The sequence below is a fragment of the Tamandua tetradactyla genome, chromosome 2, assembly GCF_023851605.1.
Source record: "Tamandua tetradactyla isolate mTamTet1 chromosome 2, mTamTet1.pri, whole genome shotgun sequence".
Classification (NCBI taxonomy): domain Eukaryota; kingdom Metazoa; phylum Chordata; class Mammalia; order Pilosa; family Myrmecophagidae; genus Tamandua; species Tamandua tetradactyla.
The window spans coordinates 17979842-17993271 of record NC_135328.1 but is presented as its reverse complement, the minus strand read 5'-3'; the positions used below and the strand labels follow the sequence as shown (position 1 = coordinate 17993271).

Sequence of the window (13430 nt, the reverse complement as noted above, 5' to 3'; positions counted from 1 at the left end):
GAATGAATGATTCAGCAATGCAACTCTGACTGTGTTTCCCAGTAATTATATTGCAAAATACTCAATGCCCAAAGTAACTGACTGCGTTATTTTTAAGTACCAGTATGATTCTGTTTGTTTTCATAACGCTCATTCTTATCTAGATATCTGACAGTAGCTTCTGGAAGCACAAGAGTTTCTTTGTCAACACAGCCCTTCAACTTCTGACATGCTGGCCATGAGCTTTCCCCTGTACACACCTTCCTAGGACCCTTGCTCAGGCAGTTACCTCAATTTCAATGAACCCCCTTATCATTTCACAGTCATGCATGGTATTTAAGTCCCAGCTCAAAATTCCCCAGAGCGAGCTGCCATCCCGCCCCCATCCATCTTCACCCTTCAGCATGTCAACACCAGGTCTGCGTGATGCCTGGGGTGTCTTGTCTCCTTCCTTTGTAGTTATTCCCAGGTTGATTACTGTGTATATGTGTTTTATCTCTCCTTAATTATGAGTACCTTCAGGAAAGCAGCCCTTCACTCCCCCACAGGATTGATTTCAATGAATTGAACTCAATGAATGCTTTACTCATCAGAGATCATGCTTCACAATGTATCAGCCAAAGCTCAATGCAGTTTTTCATTGTTGTAACATATGTACATATACAGCATATATACAGCTCAAAATTTTCCATTCTAACAAGTTCCAAGTGTACAATTCAGTGGTATTAGTTACATTCACAATACTTTTACATTACCCCAACTTTTTCATCACCTCAAACAGAAACTCTGCACCCACCCATTAAGCAATAACTCCCCAGTGCTTCACCCCTCACCCCTGCCTGGTAACCTGTAATCTACTATATGTCTCTATGAAATTTGCTCTTACTTGGTATTTCATGTAAACAAGATCATACAATATCTTGAACACATAAGAATATTTGTCTTTTTGTGTCTTGCTTATTTCACTTAACATAATGTCCTCAAGCTTCCTCCTGGTTGTAGCATGTATCAGTATTTCATTCCTTTTATAGCTGAAAAATATTCCATTATGTGTCTATACCACAGTTTGTTTATCCATTCTCTGGTTTGTGGACACTTGGGTTGCTTCCACCTTTTGACTATTAACAATTTTGCATATGCAACTACAAGTTACTAAAAATATTGGAAGAATTAGCACAGAATCAATAGAGGCTCAGAGCTGTATAATGCCTCTGTGAACACTGTTATATACATATCTGTTCAAGTCCCTGCTTTCAACTCTTTGGGGTATTAATGCAGTTTTTAGTTCTTAGCAGTTCTTCTGGCAATTTGTACAGCCTTCCATTTCTCAGCGTTTTTTTAATCTGGCAGTTCATAAATACTCATTTTACTAATGGAACAAGCCACACTTTGGTGATATAAATACTGATCTTCTTTAAGGCCATCTTAACAGGACCTAGCAAGTAATTAGATGTGAGAAAAAAATGTGTGTGTATTTTCTTTCTATGTCTAGAGCTTCCGCTGCTTTCCAATGTAACAACAGATTCTTCAAGGAAAAGATATAGCTTCATAAAACCATCTTTACTCTGGGAGCAAAATAAACCTCTTTTGTAGAAAATCAACCCTGCTCCAAATTTTCAAATGACAGTACTAATAAGACTCAGAAAGAACTTTATAAGGCAAGATGGATGCTTAGATTTCCTCAAGTGTAACAGGAAGGGCACTCGAGTGTTTGAAGCAGGATGAAGCTTCCTTAAAGACCACTCAGGCGGCAGGGTACAGAATGGATGCGGGGTGGGTAGGAGGATGGTGGGAGGAGGTTCCAGAATAGACCATGTAATGATGACTTAGACCATATCAGACTTTCTGAAGCATGTGTTCAAAAACTAGGTGGATATTTACAAAAAGAAAATCAAGTGCATCCTTTTGCAATGCAGTCTTGGGACAAGACCAGGGAAGTTGAGTCAATAAGCACAGAAACCTAGGATACTCCTGTATTGCCTGTGAGTGAGAAAGGTAAGGGACGCAGCTCAAATTGGACAGATAAGGTTGTGCTACATCACCTGATGTTTGTCTTATGTCAGTGCCTTGGATGGGTTCAGGGGAGGTGCCCCATGTATTGGGAAAGATTGTTGAGAAGCATTCCTGACTGTAATCAAGATTTCTCCCTTAACTATACCAGGTTGAAAAGACTAAGATGAACAAGAGTACACCTAAGGTGTTTTTATTCCAAGCACCCAGTTATCACCCATCCCTGAAGCCAAAGGAGCTAAGCATCTACAAGGCCAATTTAGTTTGGGGCCATGAAGCTACACTCTCAGCATTATTCAACCACCTAAGGTAACTATCCAAGATTTGAACCAATAATCATAGGGAAATTATTTTAAAGAGAAAAAGGGGTGGAAAATAGTATTCACTGATCTGCTTTGTGCCAAGCTCTGGTAATCATTTTGTATTTTATATAGATTGTCTCATTTATTTTCTCTAACAAGTCAGCAGGGACATTATGACCATCCCCATTTTACAAAGAAGAAAACTGAAGTCCAGAAAAGGCAGGGTCATATAGCTGGTAAGGGTCAGAGCCAGGACCTAATTTCAAAGCCCACATTTTAAGGAAGTCAAATAAGCAGTAAGGCTCTGCTTTCTTCAAATGAATAGAGGAAAGTTGATGTTTCAAATAGTGAACATATGGACCATAATGTACAATAGCTTTATTCTTAGTTTTCTAAAAGAAATAGGAGTTCAATATAAAATTTTTAATAATGCAGGGATTGTATACTTCTACTTTCTAGCAAATTGTCAACTGGTGGTGTGGGTGGGGGAAATCTTCAGATGCACTGTTGGTCTTATTTATACTTCTGTGCTTTCTGATCTTTCTGATTGGAATTCCCTTTCAAACCCATCCCATATTGCCTTTTCTTCCAGTAAGTTCATGAGCATCCTATAATTTTTAGTCCAAATTTCCTTCATGGATTTTTCTGAATCCCTCACCTTGCTTGCCACCTTCCTCCACATAGAATCACTTTCTCTCCCACATCCCATAGATTTTAGCTTATATCCCTGAAAACACTGGTTCTGTAATTTGCTATTTGGTGTCCCTATTTTCCTCTGAATTGTGAACTCCCAGAGTATAGCATGCATAACTTATTCATCTCTGTGCCGTGGCCATAAAAGCAAGTTTGCAGCATAACCTGGCTGTGAGGAAAAATATATCATGTCTACTGCAATCTTCATTATGGTTATTATTATATTTTATTATTATTATATTTGGAGAGGCATAGGGTTGTTAGGAACAACTCAGGAGCCAGACCTGGATTCTAATGGGCTCGGTTTAACCTTGGACAAGTTAACTGACCTCGCCATACTTCAGTTTTCTCATCTGTAAAATTGGGATAATAATAGTACCTAGTTGATAGTATGATGGTGAGGATTTAATGAACTAATATTTGTAAATAACTTAGAAGAATGCCTGTCTATGAAATAAATGTTAGAAAATATTTGTTTGGAAAAAAACAAATATTATTCAAACACTACACCCATGTCATGTCATTCAAGAGAGAAAAGATTACAGCCCAAATTCAGACTCTTGAGCCTGCTTTTTCCCTCCAATTATTTTCACTAGGTTTTTGAACAGTTGGTGCATATAGACAGACAGTGGTGTTTCCTATACTGAAAAAGGGATTTGGTAGCTGGAATTGATTTTAGAGATCACTGAGCTTAAGCCTCTCATTTGATGGGTAAGGAAACCAATGTGAAGTATCTTTCTTAGGGCACAATACTCACTCATAACAGCACTATGCTTTCCACATCTTCTCAGCTAATGCCAGAAAACTAGAGCATTGTTAAAACTACTTGTGAAAAATGTCAGCAAAACTTCAGTGAGGACAGGCCAATGCTGATTAAGCAGCTGCTCTTCTGCAGAACTGACCTCATTATTTTCTGACCAAAGTGGAATCCTATGCCTTCCAGTGAACTACAGTGCCCTTCTCCTTGGATAAAATTTCTGTGAGTTTCAGAAAAAAAAAATGCCTCTAATTGCTTAATGAGTGGCAGAAAGAATTACAGAATGTTCAATTTCCTTAATGTCATCTGGGGAGAATTTCTTCAATTTTATGCTTCCAATGGGAGAGCACAAATGATTGTTTGTGGTATATCAAATATGGGGATATCATGGAATAGAATGCAAAATGTGCATACTCTTTCTTTTCTTTAGGATTAAAAATGAAAGCAATATCTCACCTCAGAAGGGGATTCTTTAGTCTATACCTCCATCATCTGGAATTCAAGTGGATTGTCCTCAGCCCTTAGGGGGACTTTGATCAGACATTTTGAGATGCAATGAAATAATACAAGTTAGATTATTTAGTGGAAACATGTACAAAATGCCTGAGCATACACAAGTATATACACCAAGTCTGCTTGCCGGGGGTTAGTACCTTCCTACATAAGTCCTAGTTCCCCAGCTGCTAAAACAAACACCACATAATGGGTTGACTTAAACCATGGGAATTTAATGGATCACAGTTTGGAGGCTAGAAGAAGTCCAAAATCAAGGCATCAACAGGTGATGCTTTCTCCCATAGGACCGGCATTCTGGGGCTAGCTGTGGTGAACCCCGATCCTTGGCTTTTCTGTCAATTGCCAATGGACATGGTGGTATCTTCTCCTTTCTCCTCCAGGTTCTCCTGACATCTAACTCCTTTCCATGGCTCTCTCTTCCATGTCCAATTTCCTTTGCTTATAAGGACTTCAACCATATTGGATTAAGGCCTACCCTTATTCAGTTTGGGCACACCTTAACTAGTTACATCTTCAGAGGTCCTATTTACAAATGGGTTCACACCCACAGGACTAGGGGTTTGGGTCTGAACATGTCTTTTTTTGGGCGGGGGGGACATGATTCAACCATCTACACACATTAAACATACAGTACTACTAACATTTTGTACCAATCAAGTAAAAGTGATATTTTCTCCAGCTTTCCTTTATATTTCTTGAACAAATGTTTTTATATCACTTGCTCTACAACAGGCACTGTTCTAAGCAAGTATCTCTTTACTTGCTGCTCAAATGTTTTCTTTGCTCAAAAGGGGTCACTGGCTCTGTAAATAAATGACTTTCCAGCAAGGGAAATGCTTTTTGACACAACCATTTTTCTCTGGTTATATCCAAAATCTACCCCTCCATAGCTTTACAGGTTCTATAGCCACCAGACCAGTATGCTTAGACAATAAGGATTTGACAAAAGAAAGAAATGAGTTTACCCATTGCACAAATATGTACTGAGTGAGAGTCTATTGGAACCCAGAAGCTTTGTTAGATTCTGGAGTTACAAAACTGATTAAGATGCTTCCCTGCACTCCAGGAGGGCACCTTCATAGTATATAATGGTTGTTTTGTTCACCCAGTTTCTCTTCAGCTTCTTCTGATAACAGATCCTCTTTTCCACATGGCCCCAATTCCACTCCAAAGTATTTGTCCTCCTGTACACAATGATCTCTCTCAGACATGAACATGTGACTCAAGTGGGGTTAATCAGACATCCCAGTTTGGGGGACTGAGATATGTACTGGAAGAGGGACTCTCTCTCCTCTTGCAATCATGACATAAAGACCACGGCATGTAAGCCTGGAGCTGCTGCTGGCCAAGGAAAGTAGAGAACAGAAATGGGAAGTGGAAGGGAGAGAAAGAGAGAAACCTAATGACACCATCTGAATCCCTGGATCCTCTCTTGAACAGCTTCATTTCTGCCTATGTTTTTAACCAATTCTCTTTTTTGGCTTAAGCCAGTTTGAGTTGTTTCATGTTGTTAATAGAGCCATTTGCTTCCATGAGGATACCTTCTGAAAATATGCCTTCTGAAAGTATGGCAGCCAGCAAGAAGAGCAGGCCATAATTCATTATGTAGAGGTGCTACCTTAACTCAATTCAATGTAAGCTTGATGCCCATGATGCTGGATTAGGGAGTGGAAGCGGATATTCTCAGTTGCATCCATCCCATCTTGAGCTCTGGGTTCCCAGTCCCCCTTTACTGACTGGACCCAGCCTTGCCTTAATCAGGGTTTCATCTGGGAGTCCAGGGTCTTTTCTCTGAGCCTCTTCCAGTGACTGGGTTCTTGACACCCATAGACAGAATGGCAAGTCAGCTGGCTCATGGGAACTTGAGGCTAATGCCCAAGTTCTGGATTACCAGTCCCTCATCTCCACCCCGTGATTAGCCCTTCAGCTCCAACTGTCTAACCTCCTAGTACTAACCAGTTGCCTATAGCATGGTGGCAGATTACTAAGGACCTTGGATCCCTACTCCTCTGGCTTCATTGAAGCCAGATAAGGTCACCCTCACTTCTTCTCCAAGTCTGCCCCCAAAGCCAGGGACAGACACTCAGGCCCTGGGTCATTCCAGTGTTAAACTAAGACCTTTAGAGACTCAAATCCCTAAAAAGATTACATTTTATTTCTTCTACAACAACAACTCAAAACAATGCTAACTTTATGAAATAAATCAAATAAAGTTCTGGCTTTACCCGTGATGACTGCTCTGATGTTTTTCTTCAAACTTCAGAAATCAAATTATTCCCTCCCTGTTATGGGTTGAATTCTGTCCCTCAAAAGGAAAGACTCATGTCCTTATCCCAGTACTTTGGAATGTTACATTATTTGGAAATAGTATCATTGCAGAGGGGCTTAGTTAAGACAAAGTCATTTTGGAATAGGGTAGGCCCCTAATCCAATGACTAGAATCATTTCAAGGAGAAAAGAAGACACCAGACACAGAAGAAGCAGCCAGCCATGTGATGATGAAGGCAGAGATTGAAATGCTGCCTCTGCAATCTAATACACCAAGGATGGCCAGCAAACCACCAGTAGCTAGGAAGAGGCAAGGAAGGTTTCTCCCCTACAGGTTTCAGAGGGAGCCTGGCCCTGTTGACATTTTGATTTCAGACTTCTGGCCTCCAGAACCATGAGACAATAAATTTATGTTGTTTTCAAGCCATCCAGTTTGTGATACTTTTTACAGTAGGCTTAGGGAAGTAATATACACTCCTAACAAAATTTTGCCGGTGCCCTAAGTACATGCTTAGCCTGTCTATCGGATAACCCAGCACTGACTCTTTCCTACTACCTTTCAAGAAAATCTACCTGGCTTCTCAGCAAAATCCGAGATAAGGCAGTAACAAGTGACCCAAGAGGTTCACTTTCAAAAACTCACAAATGGAATCTCATCCTAAAGATAAAAATAAGAAACAAAACCAGCATGGCCTCTCCTAGGGAGATGATTCCTGCTATTTTGCCTTCTTCCTTTTGATAAATGTGACGTGTGGCTGGGAAAGAGCCATTTTCATAAATGTTTCATTCTCTCTCCTCTAGGCATGGCACTGCTGGAGCGTGAATTATGACCAGTTTGACCAACAAGCATGTTTAAATGAGCACATCCTTTCTCGACTGCAGTCACTGTAGTGCCTCCCATGGAATAAAGAGTGAAAAGAGCTCAGAGTTGGGAAAGACCAGCAGATCCTGGTCTAACCAATCTCTTGCTTGGCAGTTTACCAAGAAGTTTACTTATATTCTTTTCTCAAAGCCAAGATGAATAGGTTTTTTTTTTCATTCCTGTTTGGTAGCAAACATAGGGAAGTCCTGAGCTACTGACTTTTCCCACCTGTGATTTCCCCTTCAATCACTATTTTCCTTATGCCATATTTGGTAAATAAATTATTGCTAATCCTTTACAAAAATGGTGATCAACCTTCCTGATTGCTAACTGATAATATTCATACTGTCGATCAGAAGAATCTGTTTATGGATATTTCCTATTGCAGCAGTAACTGCAGGAGGAGGCAAGCAAGAATGTGGCCTGACCACATACTCTCTGACAGCCTCATTTATCTTGCCTGGAATTCCTCTCCCTTATGCACTGATTCTGCAACATAAAACTATCCACAGAAGCCACTTAATTTTATTGAAAGGTCTTCATAAAATACTTCCATAATACTTAGGAAAGTAGAAGGCATTGAAATGGAAAAATGGAGTCTTCTCTAAAAGGAAATATTCAATGCAAAGTATACCAAAAGTGCCTTAACCTTGGGAAGATGACGCTTTTGGCTCTGAGTCTCCTCCTTGAGTCCCCAGCTCAGCAAATGGCCCCTCTGCCCATCCACTCAGCCAGCTCAAAACCTTCCCCCTCCTCACCCTCCTCTACCCCATCACCAACGCTGTTGAATTCTACCTCTTAACTATTGCTTAAACGTGTCCTCCCTTTCCTAACCCCACTGCCTTGATTGAAATCATCTTTATTTCTCTACAACCGTGGCCCACTTGGTTCTCAAAGTGGGACCCTTAGACCAGTAACTTTAGGGTTACCTGAGAACTGCTTAGAAATGCAAATTATCAGGCCCCACCCCAGACCTACTGTATCAAAAAATCTAGGGTGGGCTGCAGTAGTCTGTATTTTAACTATCCCTCTGGGAGGTTCCAGTGCCTACCAGTTTGAGAACTACTGCTTTATTGCAAGGCATTCTAACTTGCTTCCTGGCCTCCTGGCTTGTCTCCTTTCTTATTAATATATCTTGCCTTAATGAGCTTCCCAAATGCAAATATGCATATGTCAGTCTCCCAGCTTAAACCCTGCAATGGTCCCTCCTCTCACCCACTAGATAAAATCCAGATTTCTGAGGACAGCATGCAAGCCCCTCCCTAATCAATAATCCCTTCCCCTCCGTTGGTGCTCCTCCCCCTCCAAGCATTCCATGCTCCAGCTAAGCCAAACAACAGGCCTGAATATACATGCCGAAGTGTATGCTGTCACCTTGTCTGGGGGAGACCTGGAGAGGTCAGGGAAGGTTTCACAGAGGCAGAGTTCCTTGGCTGAGTCTTGAAAGGGAAATGAGAGAGGCCACTTGAGGCACAGAGGTCAATGAGGCCCCATCATATACATGGGCCTGTCTATAGATGTGGATCCCAACAACATCTAGAGTTAGAGATGCTCTTGCAGGGACAGAAGTTCATGTGGACAGATCCTCCAGCCTGTGGCCAGGATACCAGCTATCAATAGTGCCATTCCGGCTGTGGCTTTCATCCCCAAACAGCGGGTAGTGATGTCCTGTGGTAGCATGAAAGATAAAATTGACTTTGGGAGACCTATTGGTTGACTAGGAACCACTGCAATAGGTGGTTATTTTTCAGGAGCTGAAGAACTGATGAACAGAAAATCTGGGCCCAGAAACGAGAGGTGGCATACCAACAATAGCTTGTCAACATGAGTCAGTGCTGATCGTATAACCTTGGGTAAGTGAGTCACCTCTCTGGGCCGCAGTTTTCTCATTTGTCAAATGGGGATAGTAATAGCACCTACAGAACTGCAGTGACTAGGAAGTGAGATTTTATATGTAGAGACCTTAGAGTAGCTTGGCAGAGAGTAAGCTCTCACAAAATGTTAATCATGATATTGCTATTCTTGATACCCTAAAGACCTGTCAATGCCACACGGCATGTGTTTGGAGAGAATTTGCTCTATAAACCATGAAGGCATCTCACAGTCCAAAGAACATGGTGACATTCAAACTTCTCATATCAATGAAATCTTTCTTTGCTATTGATGCAAAATTTACATGACATACAATTAACCATTTTAAAGTATACACTAAATTGAATTTAGTTGTCTTGCTTGTTCTAAAACTTTTTCATCACCCCAGAATACCCTGTATTCAGTAAGCAGCCACCCCCCATTTTTCCTTCCCCCAACCCCTGACAACCACTAATCTGCTTTCTTTCTCTATAGAATTGTCCATTCCAGATATTTCATATAAAAGGAATAATACAATTTGTGACTTTTTACATCTGGTTTCTTTCTCTTAGCATAATGTTTTCAAAGTACACCCATGTTGTAGCATATAACAGAACTTCATTTCTTTTTATGGCTGAATAATATTCCATTGTATGCTGTATTCATTTGTTAAGCTGCTAGAATGAAAATACCAGAAATGGAATAGCTTTTAAAAAGGGAATTTAATAAATCATATATTTACAGTTCTAAGGCCATAAATTTGTTCTAACTAAGGGATTCAGAGAAAGATACCTTGGCTCAAGGAAAGATGAGCTGGGAAGACACATGACTGGCATCTGCTGGTCCTTGTTCCAGGTTTCATTGCTTCCAGTTTCTGATGCCAGTGGTTTCCTCTCTAAGCATCTATGGGCATTCACTTATCTACCCCAGGACAAAACTCTGGTTTCCTCTCTTAGCTTAGCATCTTCTGAGGTCGGAGATTTCTTTCCTTCGGGTTCTGGTTATTTCTGTGAGTCCTTGCTTAGCACCCAGGCTATTTCTGTCTCGGTCTCCAAAAGTCTACATCAGCTCTACTCTGTTGGCTCTGAAGCAACTGTTTTCCAAGTGCCTCTGTTGGCTCTAAACTCTCTCCAAAATGTCTCTCCTGTAAGGGCTCCAGTAAACTAATCAAGACACACCTTGAATGGGTGGAGTCACATCTTCATCTAATTAAAAGGCCATACTCAAAATTGGGCATGCCACATCTTCATGGATATATATAATCTAACCAAAAGGCAACATCCATAACTGGGAGTGTCACATCTCTGTGGAGATAATCTAATTGAAACAGTTTTCATCCTGCAATACTGAATCAGGTTTAAAAGAAACGGCTGTCCCCACAAGACTGGATCAGGATTAAAACGTGGTTTTTCTGGGGTACATAATACTTTCAAATGGGCACATATGCTTAGACCACAATTTATCGATCCCTTCATCCTCTGATGTACATTGGGGTTTTGAATAGTGCTGCCATAACCACTTGTGTTCAATCAAGTCTGCACTTGTCACACTCCTGTTCATTCTGAACAGTAGGTCCATTGGAGATCCTCAAAGGTGAAGCTACCTGAGTCCCATAGTGTCCTAAGAATTTAAGACCATAGGCAGAACTTTCCCCAGTATTTGTACAACATATGCAAGAACACCAGCTGTTAAGAAAGATAGACTTGGGAATATAAGTAACAAGGTCCAGCTTACAAAATAAAACTTCATGTATAGATTTATCTAAACTGCTTGGTCTCCTTTTACCAATGACAGTATCACTCATCAGTTTTGGACAGTAATTCCCACTCCTTGTGGGCCGAGTTGTCACAGGCTGATGAGAATGGAGGCACTTCAACAAGAGAGAAAGATATTGTTCTCTCTTCTATGTTCTGCCTCTAAGTTGCCTGCTTTGATAAGGTGGTTACAGCACAATCAATATGAAAGAAAATCCCCCCCAAACTGTTCTAACAGCTTATTTTAGGAGCAAACCCTGGTAGCAAATAGCCACAATGGGAATTCAAGGTTTCTCTAAAGCTTTCTAAGTTTACTCCATTCATCTCAGAATGTATGTTTCATTTTGGAATTTATGATGTTATGATTGAGGAACATAGCGGAAAGAAACTGAACTGAGGCCACTAAGTCATGCAAATTCAACTATTCAGCAAGAGAATGCTGATTGTTTTTAGTCAGAGTCATTGGAGCTGTAATGAAATTAGTGATTTAGAGGCAATTACTCCCCATCATCTCAATAACTGTTTAGGGGGTCTTTGCATGATTTATAAATTTATGAATTTTCATCTAGCCTTTATTGGGCCAAATAACACATTTGTCTTCTCAGAAGGATTTGGATTGCCATAAGCAAAAAAGTTACTTAGCAACAGCTGAAGGGATCTAGCTTTGAATGAAGGGGTTTCTAACACTCAGGCATCTTTCCTGTGTCCATAGCAACAATGCCAAACCTGTTACTAGACCCCACCTGGAAAACTGCTTCGGATCCTCCCTTTTCATTTCACAACAAACCTTCAAGGGAGCTACTATTAATATTCGCACTTTGCAAATGAGGAAAGTGATGTTTTGAGAATTCTAACTTGTCTCAGGTCCAGCAGCTGGCCAGTATGGGGCAGCACATACAATGACTCACAGAGCCCCACGGCTGCCATACTGGCTCTCAAAGCCTGGGTAACTCAGCCATCTCTGGGATATTACGGTTCCTTTAACTGATCATCTTTCTCTCCTTTCCTTAATTGCTAGGAAGTCAGGACCAAATTTTCAGTCCTTGGGGGAAAGGTCATGTATCTGAGTGGAAAATGGCTCAGCTCTGACAACTCCTCAGACACAAGCCCATATCTTGGCTCCTCCACTTAGTTGCCATAGGTACATGGGCCAGTGATATCAAGTAGAAAACAGTAAAATAATATCTTCTTAGGATCATTGTTAGGACTAAAGTAGAAGAATTAATGTATGTTGTCTTGACACTAGTCTGATGGTGATATGTTTGCTGAAAAGATTTCAGCTTTACATATAGTTTGTTCTTATATTTTGCATGTTCGCATGCTTCCATTGGGTTGCAATGTAAAATGTTTGTTACAGTGGGTTGAAACCACTACTCTAACCTCTCCTCCCTCCAACCCTTTCCTCTAAGATGTCTGGGATCCCTTTCCATCCTCTTTCTGTTCCCCTTGTATTGAGAAGTGCAGTTGCCTGTTCCTTGAGATTTGAGCTTTCAGGAGAGAGCCAATAAAAATATTCTCATATCAAAGAAGTAAACCCCTATGGATTTGTTCTTTTGAGCTTACAGGAAAACTAGAAGGAAACAGTCACATTAACACTTTATAAATGGGGAAAGTGATGTTTAGAGAGTTCTAACTTGCCCCAGGTGGAAAGCTGGCCCTTTCTGATTTGGGAAAAAGAAACTGCAAAGTGTCCTAAACTAAGTTGCAGAAATTTGGAGTGCAATTCTCAAAGCTTGCCCCACAGGCATCTCTAGACCTGAAAGAAACCCCAACACAGTTCTCTGATCAAGTGGTTTGCTAACAATTCTAAGTATCCAAAGACTTCCCTAAATAAGTATGTCTGGTGATTGCAATCAGTTATTTGATCCTATTTCTTTCCTTGCTTTCCTCAGTGTTAATCCCATTTTCCCAATCTCTTCTTATTTATTAACCTCCTCAGATCCCTCTTTTCTTCTTTCTAGCTAAATAATTTATTGTTAATTTATAATTCTTCATCCTGCAAAACCAAATCCTTTAGTCAATCTGAATTAGCACAACTGTTGAGTAATTGAATGATCATCAAAACAGAAGTTGAGCATTTGTCTTTTGCAAGGGACAAACAATTGTTCCCACTCTCTGGTCTGCCATTAATCCATTATTAGGAACATTAAGCTTTCAATGGATTTCCCACATTCAAGCTACACCTCTACATAGTGACTAATGGGGCTGTCCCTTGATTTGCTAATCATGAGAGCTGATGGTGCAATGGCCATACATTCAGAAGGCACCTCCCCCTCTCCCCCCACCATGGAAGCAAAAGGCTCTATTAACATCCTGAAACATCGAGACAATCATTACATACACAAAACAAGATGGATGGTACAGCAGATGAGGCCAAGCAGAACCCCTTCCAGTACAGGATGAAAAAGATACCTGATTTACTACAAATGCAAGGAACT

At 40.6% G+C, this 13430-nt stretch overlaps 1 protein-coding gene across 2 annotated transcripts in view; it reads right to left on the bottom strand.

The window, feature by feature from the left end:
* The window catches only part of LOC143666756 (uncharacterized), a 279905-nt gene that overhangs the window by 208079 nt on the left and 58396 nt on the right, over positions 1 to 13430 (bottom strand). The gene's annotated exons all lie outside the window — the stretch shown is intronic.